General features: G+C 50.9%; 1 protein-coding gene across 2 annotated transcripts in view; it reads left to right on the top strand.

The window, feature by feature from the left end:
• Window positions 1-256: 256 nt before the first annotated feature.
• The window catches only part of AKAP1 (A-kinase anchoring protein 1), a 34,658-nt gene continuing 23,323 nt past the window's right edge, over window positions 257-11,591 (top strand). The window contains exons 1-2 of one of the 2 annotated variants that reach the window (XM_040497053.1): window positions 300-353; window positions 10,943-11,085. The gene's annotated coding sequence lies outside the window, so the exon portion shown is untranslated. Of the gene's footprint in view, window positions 354-10,942; window positions 11,086-11,591 lie in introns of both variants that reach the window. The other variant, XM_040497049.1, reaches the window with a different exon arrangement.

Here is an 11,591-nt window from a genome sequence, read left to right as displayed (position 1 = left end):
GAGCCCGAGCGAGGCCGGGCTGCGGGCGGCGGCTGCGGGATGTTGGTGGAGCGCTTTAGACCGCGCCCTCTCTGGCGCAGCTGGGAGACGCGCGGGCGGGAGCGGCAGGCGGCGCGCACGCGCAGGTGAGTGAGGCGGCGCGGGGGCACGAGGGCGGGGGGCGGGGCCTGCGTCGCGCAGCGGGCACGTAGCTGCGCGTCCTCAGTATTTAATGTCTCTGTGTTCCTCCGGCCTGGGCTAGCACGTGGGGGAGCGGCCGCGGCGCAGCGGGGCTGGGCGTCTGGGCCCGGGGGTGGGGGGGCGGCGGCGGCGGCGGGCGAGGACTCTGCCTCCCGACTGTCGCGGAGGACTTGGTGAGTTGGGGTCGCCGGGGCGGCTGGACAGGGGACCACCTGCCAGGGCCCCGAGGGCGGCGCCGTCGGGTGAAGGAGAGTCTAGGGTGCAGGTGCGGTGTGCGACGCGCGCTCCAGGTGTCCCGGAGGCCCGGGGCTGCGGACGCCGAGCGTGTGCGGAGGGGCTCCGGCCCGCCGCCTGCTGTCAAGCAGGCCCTTCTTTCCCTGCCGTCGCCTGCGCGTCCCCTCGTCCTCCCCCGCCACGGTTGTCTGCCCGCGGGCTCCTGCTGACAGATCGCGTGTGCGCGGCTGGGGCCGTGCTCTGCGGCCGCGTGGTGCCCCCCACACGCGTCACCGTCCTCTGGGTCGGTGGTCTCGGACCCGGCGCGCGGGGCACCCCTCTGCGGCTTAACTTTCCCGGAGCGCGCACACCCTCCCGTGAGACAGACCCGAATGCGTCCCACCCAAGGTCGCCCAGCCCCACACGCGTTTACTTTTCAAAGGTCGTGTGTACCCAAGTCTGAGCCGGGAGAGGCGGCGGCGGGGCGGGTCGTGGGCAGGGCCAGGTGCTCATAAGGGCGAGGAGGTGCCCCGAGGCCCGCGGGCACCCCTTTCTTCCTCCTGAAGGGCTGGAGTCACTTCAGGAACCTTCCCCAACTTCTGGGCCCCTTTAGCTCGCGCTGGGGTGCTCCCCATGTAGGCCGGGAGGCTGCAAACCCGTGCTGGTAATCTAGCCCCTGAGAGTTCAGTGCGGGGGAACCTGGGGAAGAGGCTTGGTTTGTGGAATCGGGAGGATGGGCTAGGACACCGGTGGTGATTGGAACCTTGTTTCGGGGGGAGGGACCGTTCAAACCGAGTTAGGGCCCCCGAAGTCAAAGGCTTGGCGTCTCTCGAGAGGATTAGCGTTTGCTGCCCCTTCAAAGGGTGTCCGGAGAGGGGGAGGCTGTCCGGCGCTGTGTGCCCGCTGACTTCATGCCCGGGGGCGCGTGGGTCACGTGTCCCACTCCGCCGGCACCCCTCCCCGCTAGGCCAGGTTTGGAGGGACCAAGCTAGTTTCGGGGTTACGGGTCAGAATGTGCTGGGGGAGACTGGTCTGAACGCCTCTGGGGCGGGCTCTTACCAGTTCCACAGTTCTGTGCCCGAGGGTACAGTCCGTCCCTATGCCCCTCCTAGTGAGGCTTATGGAAGGAAAGGCGCTGTTGGTAGTGGGCGGTGCCGAACCGAACCGGGAGTGCTGGAAGCTCTGGGCGTTTCGAGATCTTCCTCTCTGGCTGAGATGCCCAGGTTGGCGGGCGCCTTTCTGCCGCACCGCCGCCGCTAACACAAACCCGGTGCTCTTCTCTCCAGGTGTGAGTGGAGGCCGCTGGAGCCGGGTAGAGGGTACGGGCAGAGCAATTAGGTTAAACTGGCTGTCCTCCTCCTACTGAAGGGCAGGGTACTTGGTGTTTAAATTTATCTCTTGCGGGGAAATCTGGGCTGCTGGACACCTAGTATTGTCATATCTGTTGGCTTGCTATCCACTTCCCCACCCCCAACCCCTTTGTGGCAATTACTGATCAAGGAATACCATTCACAAAAAGCTATTAATTCTGGCAACTAGTAACCTTACTGTGCTCTTGTAACCAAGTCCTTCCCAAATTAGTTTTTCTTTTTTTAAACTCTATTCAGAAAGCAAATCTTGGACTCTTAGTAAGCACCACCCATCCCCTTTGCTCTTAAAGGCACAGAGCAGCTTTGAGTTGAGTAGAGGGTATAGCATGAGTAAGACCTGTTATTTGCCCGATTTCTCTGTTCCTGGCATTCCAGTGGTTCACCTGCTGATTATTTAAAACTTTCTGAGGGGTGTCTGGCTGGTTCAGTCCACAGAGCATGCGACTCTTGATCTCGGGGTGGTGAGTTCCAGCCCCACATTGGGTGTTGAGATTACAAAAAAAAAAAAAAAAAAAGACTTTCTGGGCACTGGAAACAAGTGAAGTTATCTTGGTGGAGGCTTTTGACTTGTGTTGAACTTTAACCTCTTCCACCTTTTAACTAGTTTTGTGGGTTCCTAGGTGTATTCTCAGAAGTATGGGTCTAGGTAGTGCAGGTCTTTTGATCCTACAGATGTACAAATCTCTGAAGCTTCAGTGCCTACCTGAATTAAATTGGCTCAATTGTCATGCACATTGCTAGGTGATGGCCCCAAATTTGCTGCGAACTGATCCCCATCTAAGCCCTTGAGTGAGCCATCTCCGAGTCTCTGGAGCCTTTTGTATGAATATCAGTTCCTCCTCCCAACTATTTCTAGGAAGTACTTTCACACTTGGCCACTGCAGGGTGACTGTGTAGGTGTCTGCCTTCAAAGTGGCCTGCCCAGGTGCCAAGTGGATAGATCTCCAGTGTAAGGTTGCTGAGCATCAGTATTTTAAAGCAGTTTGTTTTGCTTTATCTGGTGATCCAAATTATTCTTGGGCATCGGACCCAGGCCTTGGCCATGGCCGTGGCCATCGTTTGTGGGTGAAGGCTAGTTTTAGTCCTTACAGTGTTCCCTCTCCTCCTAAAGACAGATTGAGATACTATTTGAGACTGGGCACTGTGCCTGGTTCATGATGGCTGTTCAAGCGTTGTTTTTTCCCCTCCAAAAGAATCTGTGAGATTAATGTTAAATTTCTTTTGAATCACTTGGGTGATTTGGATTTTATTAAAAGTACCGCCCCCCCCCCCCCCCCCCCCCCCCCCCCAGCCTCTGACCTAAAAACTTGGAAGGAAAACAAATTGGTTTCCTGATACTGTGCTGCCCGCCTCCTGGCTCTAGCCTGCCACATCATGACTTGGTCGAGTGCAGGTTTCAGGGTTTTGAGGAGCAGGCACTCCTTGTGCCTGGCCAGCTGGCGCCTTCTAGCCCATTCTCCCCAGGCCACTCCTTCCTAATCTTCCCTGTGAGTCTAGAAGAGAGGACCTCTCTGTAGCTTGGTCTGTTGTGCTGTTGTGAGGAAGTCAACAGTTTAGCGTACGAGTTAATACCTTCTGTTTGCCATTCTGTTTTCCTCTGCTCTGGGGAGGCAGGGTGCCTCTGAGCCCCTTGTCCCACTGAAATCATGTCCTGCTACTGGAGTTGCCGATCTGCGTGGGATGTATTTTAATATTTAACTTTGCTTTCTGAAGCAAGTTCTTTTCTCCACAGCCCTTTCTGTGTAATGCCTCATGCAGGTTTCACCTTTATGATCATTTAACATTAAGTACCCATTGTATGTGGCACTCCACAGAGCCGACCTGCTGGCTCCAATACTGATTTTAAACTTGGGCTGTGGAAAACATGATCAATGACAATATTTTGAGTAGTGACAGAATCTGGTTGGAGAGGTAGCTAGTGGGGATGTGGGAACTAAAATTGAGAGGATGCCTTTTCCTTGACAGTTACTGTCTGTGCTGGTAGAGTTACAGGAAAACACTTACCTAATCCTTTAATCCTCACACCTCTGAGTACAATTGAGGAGGGTGAAGCTGGAGGTCAGTGGGGATTGTTTCAATGGCTAATCAAAATACAAATTGAGGGGTAGAGACACTGACAAGTGTGGGTTTGCACTTAAATTAGGTTCTCTGGAGGACTTTTGTGAGAAGAACCAAGGAATAGTCAAATCCGTGGGCTTTTCTCCTAATCTTTCTGTTGCTTTCTAAGCAGATTGTTGCAGTGTGAAGGAGTGTATGTTATCATGTAGCATTTTGAAGACTGGCTTTCAGTGATAAGTAGCTTTCAAGGAGTTCTTTTCCTTAACTTTCTTTTCCTCCTACTAAATGGTTCTGTCCGAGTCCTGGCCGTTTGGCTATTTCTACAGCTCGGTTTGGTAGTTTGCACAAGTTGATAGTAAACATTCTGTACCCATCTGGTAATACTGGCTGGCTGCCTTCACTTAGCTGGGACTTACTGAAGCCCGTGCATTTAGGAACAAAGCAGAGCCCCAGGTGAGTTCTGGAAGTAAAAATGTCTAGTGCTGAGGGCTCACAAGGCTTGTTTCACCACTGGTTTTAGCTGACAAGAGCCCTGGATTGGGGGGTGAGGACTGGGTGCAGCTTTCAGGGCTGAAACCCAGCAGTGGTTCTAGACCTTTCTGGGGTCTCCGTTTCTTCCGCTGGTAAAAGGAGGGTTGGTCAACATCAATAAGAGGTGTTCAGATTCTTCTCCTAGGAGCCCTGGAGTTAGTCTAGAGTGCCTCTGGGCTGCTGCAAGGTGGAGGTGTCTGCAGGATTGTGTATGGGGAGGGCTGTGTTTGGGGTAGGATGCATGGCTCCATGGATAGTATGAGTCAAAGACTAAAAAAAATGCCACAGTCCATTGTTTAAGTGCATCGCGAGTACTTTTTAGATCTAAGGTGCTACTGTGCTAAATATATTTTTTTAAGTTTTTGTTTATTAAGTAATTGCTACACCCTGCTCGAATTCACGACCCCAACATCTGGAGTCACTGGCATCTGAGCCAGCCAGGTGCCCCTTATTTTTTTTATTATATCTCTATTCTTATCTCCTAAACTTATCCTTAGGAGAGAGGGTCTAGAGCTGCCTTGTCCTGTGCAGCAGCTACTAGTCATGTGTGCCTGGCTCAATTTAAACTTTTAAGCATTAAATAAAATTTAAAAATCTAAATCATTAAAAATGTGATGTTAGTCTCATTTCAAGTCCTCAGTAGCCTCATGTGGCCAATACTGGACAATAGTGTAGGTCTAGAACATTTTCACCATCACAGAAGTTTCTGTTGGACAACACTGGTCTTAGTGCTTAATTGCCTCACCTTATAAAGCATCATGTGTTTGGGCTTAGTCCTCTGTAGTCCACAAATCCAACAGCTTTGGTGACAAATTATTTGTCACTTCTCTCCACGGCATGTTACGAAGCAAGTTCTGGGGGTGCCTGGGTGGCTCAGTCAGTTAATTGTCCGACTTCGGCTCAGGTCATGATCTCATAGTCCGTGAGTTCGAGCCCTACGTCTGGCTCTGTGCTGACAGCTCGGAGCCTGGAGCCTGCTTCGGATTCTGTGTCTCCCTCTCTCTCTGCCCCTCTCCAGCTCATGCTGTGTCTCTGTCTGTCTGTCTGTCTCTCGAAAATGAATAAAAAAGAAGCAAGTCTTGTCTGCCAGTTTGGAGGGCAGTGATCAATTATGAAACAGCTCTAGAGAGGAGCTTAGGAGTCTGGGGATGGAAGCATGAAGCAGGAGGGGCAGAAAGCCCTTTTGGTTTGAGAACTTATATTATTATCATGAAGGTCCCTGCTGGTTGTCTAAGGCCTGTGCTCACTGTCCTTGTTCTTCAGATGTCAGCAGATTTGCTACTTAGTCCTTCACCCACCTGATGACCTGAGGATTCTGCTGTGTGACCAGTGCTGAACCAGATTTGCAGGCACAAACAAACATCCTTTTCATTCTGCCCCTCCAATCTGTCTGGGGGTTAGGAGACCTGTTTTTACAGAGGGCATTGGGGAGAGTTGGGACACTGTGGGGCTTCTGAAGTGTTGGCCTGGGGCTAGCTCTGGGGATTCAGTTTTATTTCCAGATACCCTCTCATCTAATTCTGGGCATGCTTAGTTTGAACCCTGCTAGACTGACCTTTGGCATATGATGTGAGAGCTCTCTTTTCTTGGAGCCGGCCAGAAAGCATAGGGTGTATAACGGGTACTTACTGAGCCCCTACTGTATACCTGGCATCTTAGGAGGGTTTTTTTCAAACTATAGTTGGCCCTTGAACAACATGGGGATTAGGGGGACCAATGGGCAGTGAAAAAATCCATGTATGGGTGGCCTGGGTGGCTCAGTCAGTTAAGTGTCCAACTTTGGTTCAGGTCATGATCTCCCGGCTGGTGAGTTCGAGCCCCACGTCAGGCTCTGTGCTGACAGCTCAGAGCCTGGAACCTGCTTCAGTTTCTGTGTCTCCTTCTCTCTCTGACCCTCCCCTGCTCACACTCTCTCTCTTATAAAAATAAATAAACATTAAAATTTTTTTTTTAAAAACTCCATGTATAATTTCTGGCTCCCCAGAAACGGAACTACCAGGAACCTACTGTCTACTGGAACCCTTATGGGAACATAGTCAGTGAACACATATTTTGTAATATGTATTGTATACTGTATTTTTACAATAAAGTAAGCCAGAAAAGAGAAAATGTTATTAAGAAAATAGTAAGAGAAAACACAGGGCTGTACTATATCCAGAAATCTGCATACAAGTGGATGCATGCTGTTTAAAGCTGTGTTGTTCAAGATCAGGTGTATTCCCTTCTTATTTTATCTCAACCCTATGAGGTTAAGTACTTCTAGTTTGTGTGGGAGAAAACTGAGGCCCTGAGAAAGCTAAGCTGATCCCTGGACCCAGGCTGGTTTGGACTCAGATCAGGGTTCTCTCTCCAGCTCCATGCTTAGAGGCCATTTCTTATTTACTGCCCTGTGATATCCTTCCATCCTCATCCAGAAAATGAAGCTGAGTTTTTAGGAGATTAAAATACTTCATCTCACAAATGGAGTCAGGCTGTTTGGTGTTTTGAGTCCTGTCTGCCTCATTACAGCCCTATGAGGGAGGTATTTGTAATCCATTTCACAGGATATTTTCATTTTATGGGAAACAAGTTCAGGATCCTACTTTGTCTTTCCAAAATCATGTTTTAGCTCCGAATTATGCAACCGTCCGGTGCCTTAGAGCTGCACGAATAATGACTAAGACAGCCTCGTAGGCTAGGCTGCTGTGCCTGAGGGCCTGGAAAGCTGCTCTGAAGGCCACGGTGTAGCTCAGTCACCTGCTTGAAAAGACAACCTTGAAGTCACTCATTCCTTGGCTAATAATAATGTGGCCTGTCAGACCTCACATGGAGGTCATGAGACCCATTCCCTGGCCCTCAACAGGCTGTCGCCTGGGTGTAGCCTGGTCTGTCTCTGTTGGAGGAGGCCACATATCTGCCGGAGCCCAGTCCTCAGCATGCCCACCCCTTTTCCTCCAGCCTCGGCCTGGGACAGTGGATCTGAAGGCCAGTTCAGTCTTCCACGGACCTCCTTCTCATCCCTTCCTCATGTCCCTCCCAAGGGGAAGGAGCTGGAGTGACTTTTGCCACACCCTGATGTGCCTTGGGCTCCGGTGAGAAAAGGCTGTGCTGAGAATAACCTCTTTGCTTTGTCCTTTGACTTTGGTGAGGCCCACCCAGCCAAGCTTGTGCTGTCCTGCTATTTTTAGCAGGTGGCATCCTTTGGGAGGGCCAAGTGCATGTGGTTTTGGCTTCAGCAAACAGGCAGGTCCTGGTGCGGACGCTGCTGCTGTCTCCCAGTCAGGGGAGGAAGGAGAATAAAGTCACCCTAGAAACTGTCATGGGTGTGCTTGGGGCAGTGGCTGCCTAAGGAGTCTCTGGGGCTGCCTTTTCTGTTCTGGATCTGTGGCCGATCCTGGGCCAGGCGGGCCTGTGACACAGCTCGGGAGCCAAAGAACTCTCTAGTTTTAGGACCCCTTGTTGCCCCAGTGGCCAATTTCTCTGGAAATGACATTATGCCATTTTCATGGGAAGTCACCAGACCCAAGAACAGACCTCCATGCAGACACTAAAACTTTGTAAAACTGTGGCTCTGCTGGCAGCCTGATTACTGGTATCCTCTGGCTTAAAAACCAAACCAAAACAAAACGTGAGAGGCAGCAGAGCTATGGCCCTCACTAGGAATTCTCAGTGGGGAGCCACTGACTTCGAAGAGATAGGAAAAAGGAGTTTGATGAAGTTCTGCTCCCCACCACCATCCTGTCTTTCCCCCTATTTTTCTGTTTCTCTTTTCCTCTAACTTGGAGCTCCCAACTCCAGCCCATCTATCTTTTTCTGATTAAGAAAGCTTCGAGCCGTATAAGGCCCTCTGTTGCCTATGGTTTATGTTGGCTGGAGACCGAGGTTGTTTTTGCAGAGTCTGATTCACAGAAGTGGCAAGGGTGTGCGCACGCATCCATTCCCATCTGCTCCCTGGGGGCCGGACTGCCTTCTTGGACCAGACCCCCCCGCGGCCCCCCCCCCCCCCGGAGAGTCAGGGCCTAGCAGTGGCTCTCAGGCTAATGAGTGGTGTGACCTCAGGGTTTCCTGGCAAATGCGTTAGTCGAGAACTCCAAGTAGAAAGCGGGCCCCTGTTGGACTCACGCGGTATGTACCTGCTGTGCTATGAGCCACAGAGGCACCCTGTTTCCGAAATGGATTCTAGGATTCGCTTCTATTGAGAAACTACCTGGATGGCTCAGTTGGAAGAGAGTGCGACTCTGGATCTTGAGGTTGTGAGTTTGAGCCCCATGTTGGGTGTAGAGATTATTCAGTAAGTAAACCTTTAAAAATAAAATCCAAAACTGCATCAGTCAAAAAGAAAAAAAAGAAAGAAAGAAATTACTGCCCCTTGGCTCCTTGGGCAAGCCGGTTCCCCTCTCTGCAGAAAGTTCAGCGAGCCTGTTCCCTCCAGGTTTGTGACCTTCGGCACGGCTTCTGCTCAGCGATGGCAGAGAGCGATTTCTCTGGCCGCAGCCCTCCGACCTCATCTTTACCTCCCCTTCTTGCCGTCGCTCGAGTCAGCCAAGTTTGTTCCTGCCTTAGTACTCTGGCACGTGTTCTCCCTGCCTGGAACTTTCTCCCCCTCGCCCTTTTGTCCTCCCAGATCTCAGCACGGCTGCCCCTCACTGTTCCAGCACCCCTGCCATCTCTTTGGAGAGGCGTGCCCTGACCGTTCTTGTAGAAATCCCTCTCTTTCGGGCACATTTCACCCAGCCTTTCTCAACCTGGGTCCCTTATCTAAACTATAGAACGCAGAACATGACTTTCTCAACTGTGTCCCGGCTAGTCCCCTTCCAGATGCATAGGAGTAAAGTTAATTCATTACGTACAGGGGTGCTTGGGGTTCCCTTCTCCGAACGCCCTTGGGAGAGGCCGCGCAGTTTTATCCCATTGGGTGGCTGCATCTTTGCGGTGTCTTATCTGAAGTGTGACTCCTTACCCCTCCTTCCACCACTGCTGCCACCACCTCCCCCACACCCCTCTCCTGTGGAACCTGGCTCATGGGGGGAATTAAAATGTTTTTAAATGGCTAGCCCTGGGGCACCTGGGTGGCTCCATTGATTAAGCATCAGACTCTTGATTTCAGCTCAGGTCATGATCTCACGGTTGGTGAGATCAAGACTTGTGTTGGGCTCTGCGCTGACAGCATGAGCCTGCTTGTGATTCACTCTCTCCCTGCCCCTCTGCTTGTGCATTCCCTCCCTCCCTCTCCCTCCCTCCCTCCCTCCCTCCCTCTCTCCCTGTCTCCCTCTCAAAAATGAATGAATGCATAGCCCCGAGGGGTGCTGCTACCTGATGCTGGCTAGACCTCAGTTGGGTGGGGGAACCCGATACCTTGGTTCGGAAGAGTCTTACCATCAGTAGGCCCCTGCTCTTTGTGCTTACTGCTGTTATGTCATCAGGGTGGTGGGGGTCTCTGAAGCGGAACTGGCATCAATTATGGGAAAATCAAAGCATTACAAGTTTGTACACAGATGAGTTGACACTACGCATTTGTTCTGCTTCACAAGAATCCTAAAGCCCTGTGGTAATAGAGCATCCCTTGCTATCTAACAGCTAAGCATGTATTTTTTGTTTGTTTTATCAAAGCATTACTTATAGAAAGATTTGACTTTTAACTATACGCAGGGTTTGAAAGAACAGCCCTTTGCCCTGAGTGCTTCCTGACCTGCCCTCTTGTCTAGAGACAGCTGCCCTCGATTCTTCTAGGTGTCTTTCCTGGCATTTACACCTGTATTTCTAAATAGTGTGCTTTTCCTTTTTTTCCGTCCTTTTAAAAAATATTATTTGACTTGTTTTTCTACTCTGGAAGGCAAGGACTTGGCTCATTCCTGCACTTTCTTTCTCCTCTTCTCTTCTTGGTACAGAGGTAGCACAACTTCTAGTCAAGTGTCTATTAAGAGTGCACGTTGTGATATAAATATTGCTTACGGCTGCCCAGTTCTTGGTGTTCCATATTTCCTTTCTTGTGTCCTCCCCGCCCGTCATTAATTTCCCATGTTTCTTGAGCCTCATTTTTTGTGTCTCCCCAGTTCTCTGACTCCCCTGGGCCTTGGCCCTTGCTGTCGGAGCACCTCTTTGTGCTTCAGCATACCAGGTTCTCTGCTTGTGTTGCTCCCGGGAAGCACCTCTCTGCCTGGCTCTGCTTCCCGAACTTCATCCTGGGAATCCATTCTTTCCTTTGGTTGTGTTGCTTTGTGGGTGGGTGCCCCCTCCTTTCTTGATTTACTCCCTGGTCTTCCAGTAGCTTGCTGAGGAAGAGTGGGGGAAGGTAGGCAGGCAGCAAGAAGGAAGCTGATTCATGCACACGTCCCTTTGAAGGCATGGATGTGGGGTGTGGCTGAAGGTGGGACAGTTGGTAGAAAGTCAGCAGAGACAACGAGGCGCCCAGACCCCTTCCACCATGCCAGCAGAAGCTCTGGCTTCACTTCGTGGAATAGTTTAAGCGAGAGGGGATCTGGATTTGAGCATCACGTAATGATGAAAATGGGTATTGAATGAAAGTTTGCACATTGAATGGGACAAGCCAGGCCCCCTTGGCTCTCACAGTGCTGGCATTCAGGCTCCTAACCTCTCCTCTCCCACCCCAGGACATGAGAACATTCCAATCTGTGGAAACTGGCAGCCTAATTCCTGTTTGCTGTCCAACCAGGATACTTGCTTGACCCTTGGACCAAGGTCATCAGTTGGTCAGTGGCAGAGGGTGGCAGCAACAGACCCATTGAAGAAGAAGGTTATTGGTTTTTTTTCCTTTCCTCAAAAGAAACTGTGAAAGACTTGAAAATGCCTCAAAAGTGCGTTTGTCTGATTCATTTATGTATCCCACTATGGTGTGTACCCTGTAGCTGCCCATAAATACTTGTTGAATAGAAGTGACCTTAGGCCTTTATATGATTTCTGAGTTGGTCATATTCTACTGTCTGCTGTTTGGAAAATCCTAGTATTTCCATTGCTCTGCCTACCTGAGGTGGTGGTGTGAAGGACTTTTTCCTTTTTAAAAAAAATTTTTTTTAACATTTATTCATTTTTGAGAGTGAGAGAGACAGAGCACGAGCAGGGGAGGGGAGAGAGAGAGGGAGACACCGAATCAGAAGCACTCTCCAGGCTCCCAGCTGTCAGTGCAGAGCCCGACGCAGGGCTTGAACTCACCGCGAGATCGTGACCTGAGCCGAAGTCGGACACTCAACTGACTGAGCCTTCTAGGTACCCCTTTTCTGATTCCTTTTGAAGGAATCTTTA

This window comes from Herpailurus yagouaroundi, unplaced genomic scaffold (assembly GCF_014898765.1).
Source record: "Herpailurus yagouaroundi ecotype Mexico unplaced genomic scaffold, PumYag 189, whole genome shotgun sequence".
Classification (NCBI taxonomy): Eukaryota; Metazoa; Chordata; class Mammalia; order Carnivora; family Felidae; genus Herpailurus; species Herpailurus yagouaroundi.
The sequence above is the reverse complement of the archived record's forward strand: the minus strand, read 5'-3'. Positions and strand labels throughout refer to the sequence as shown.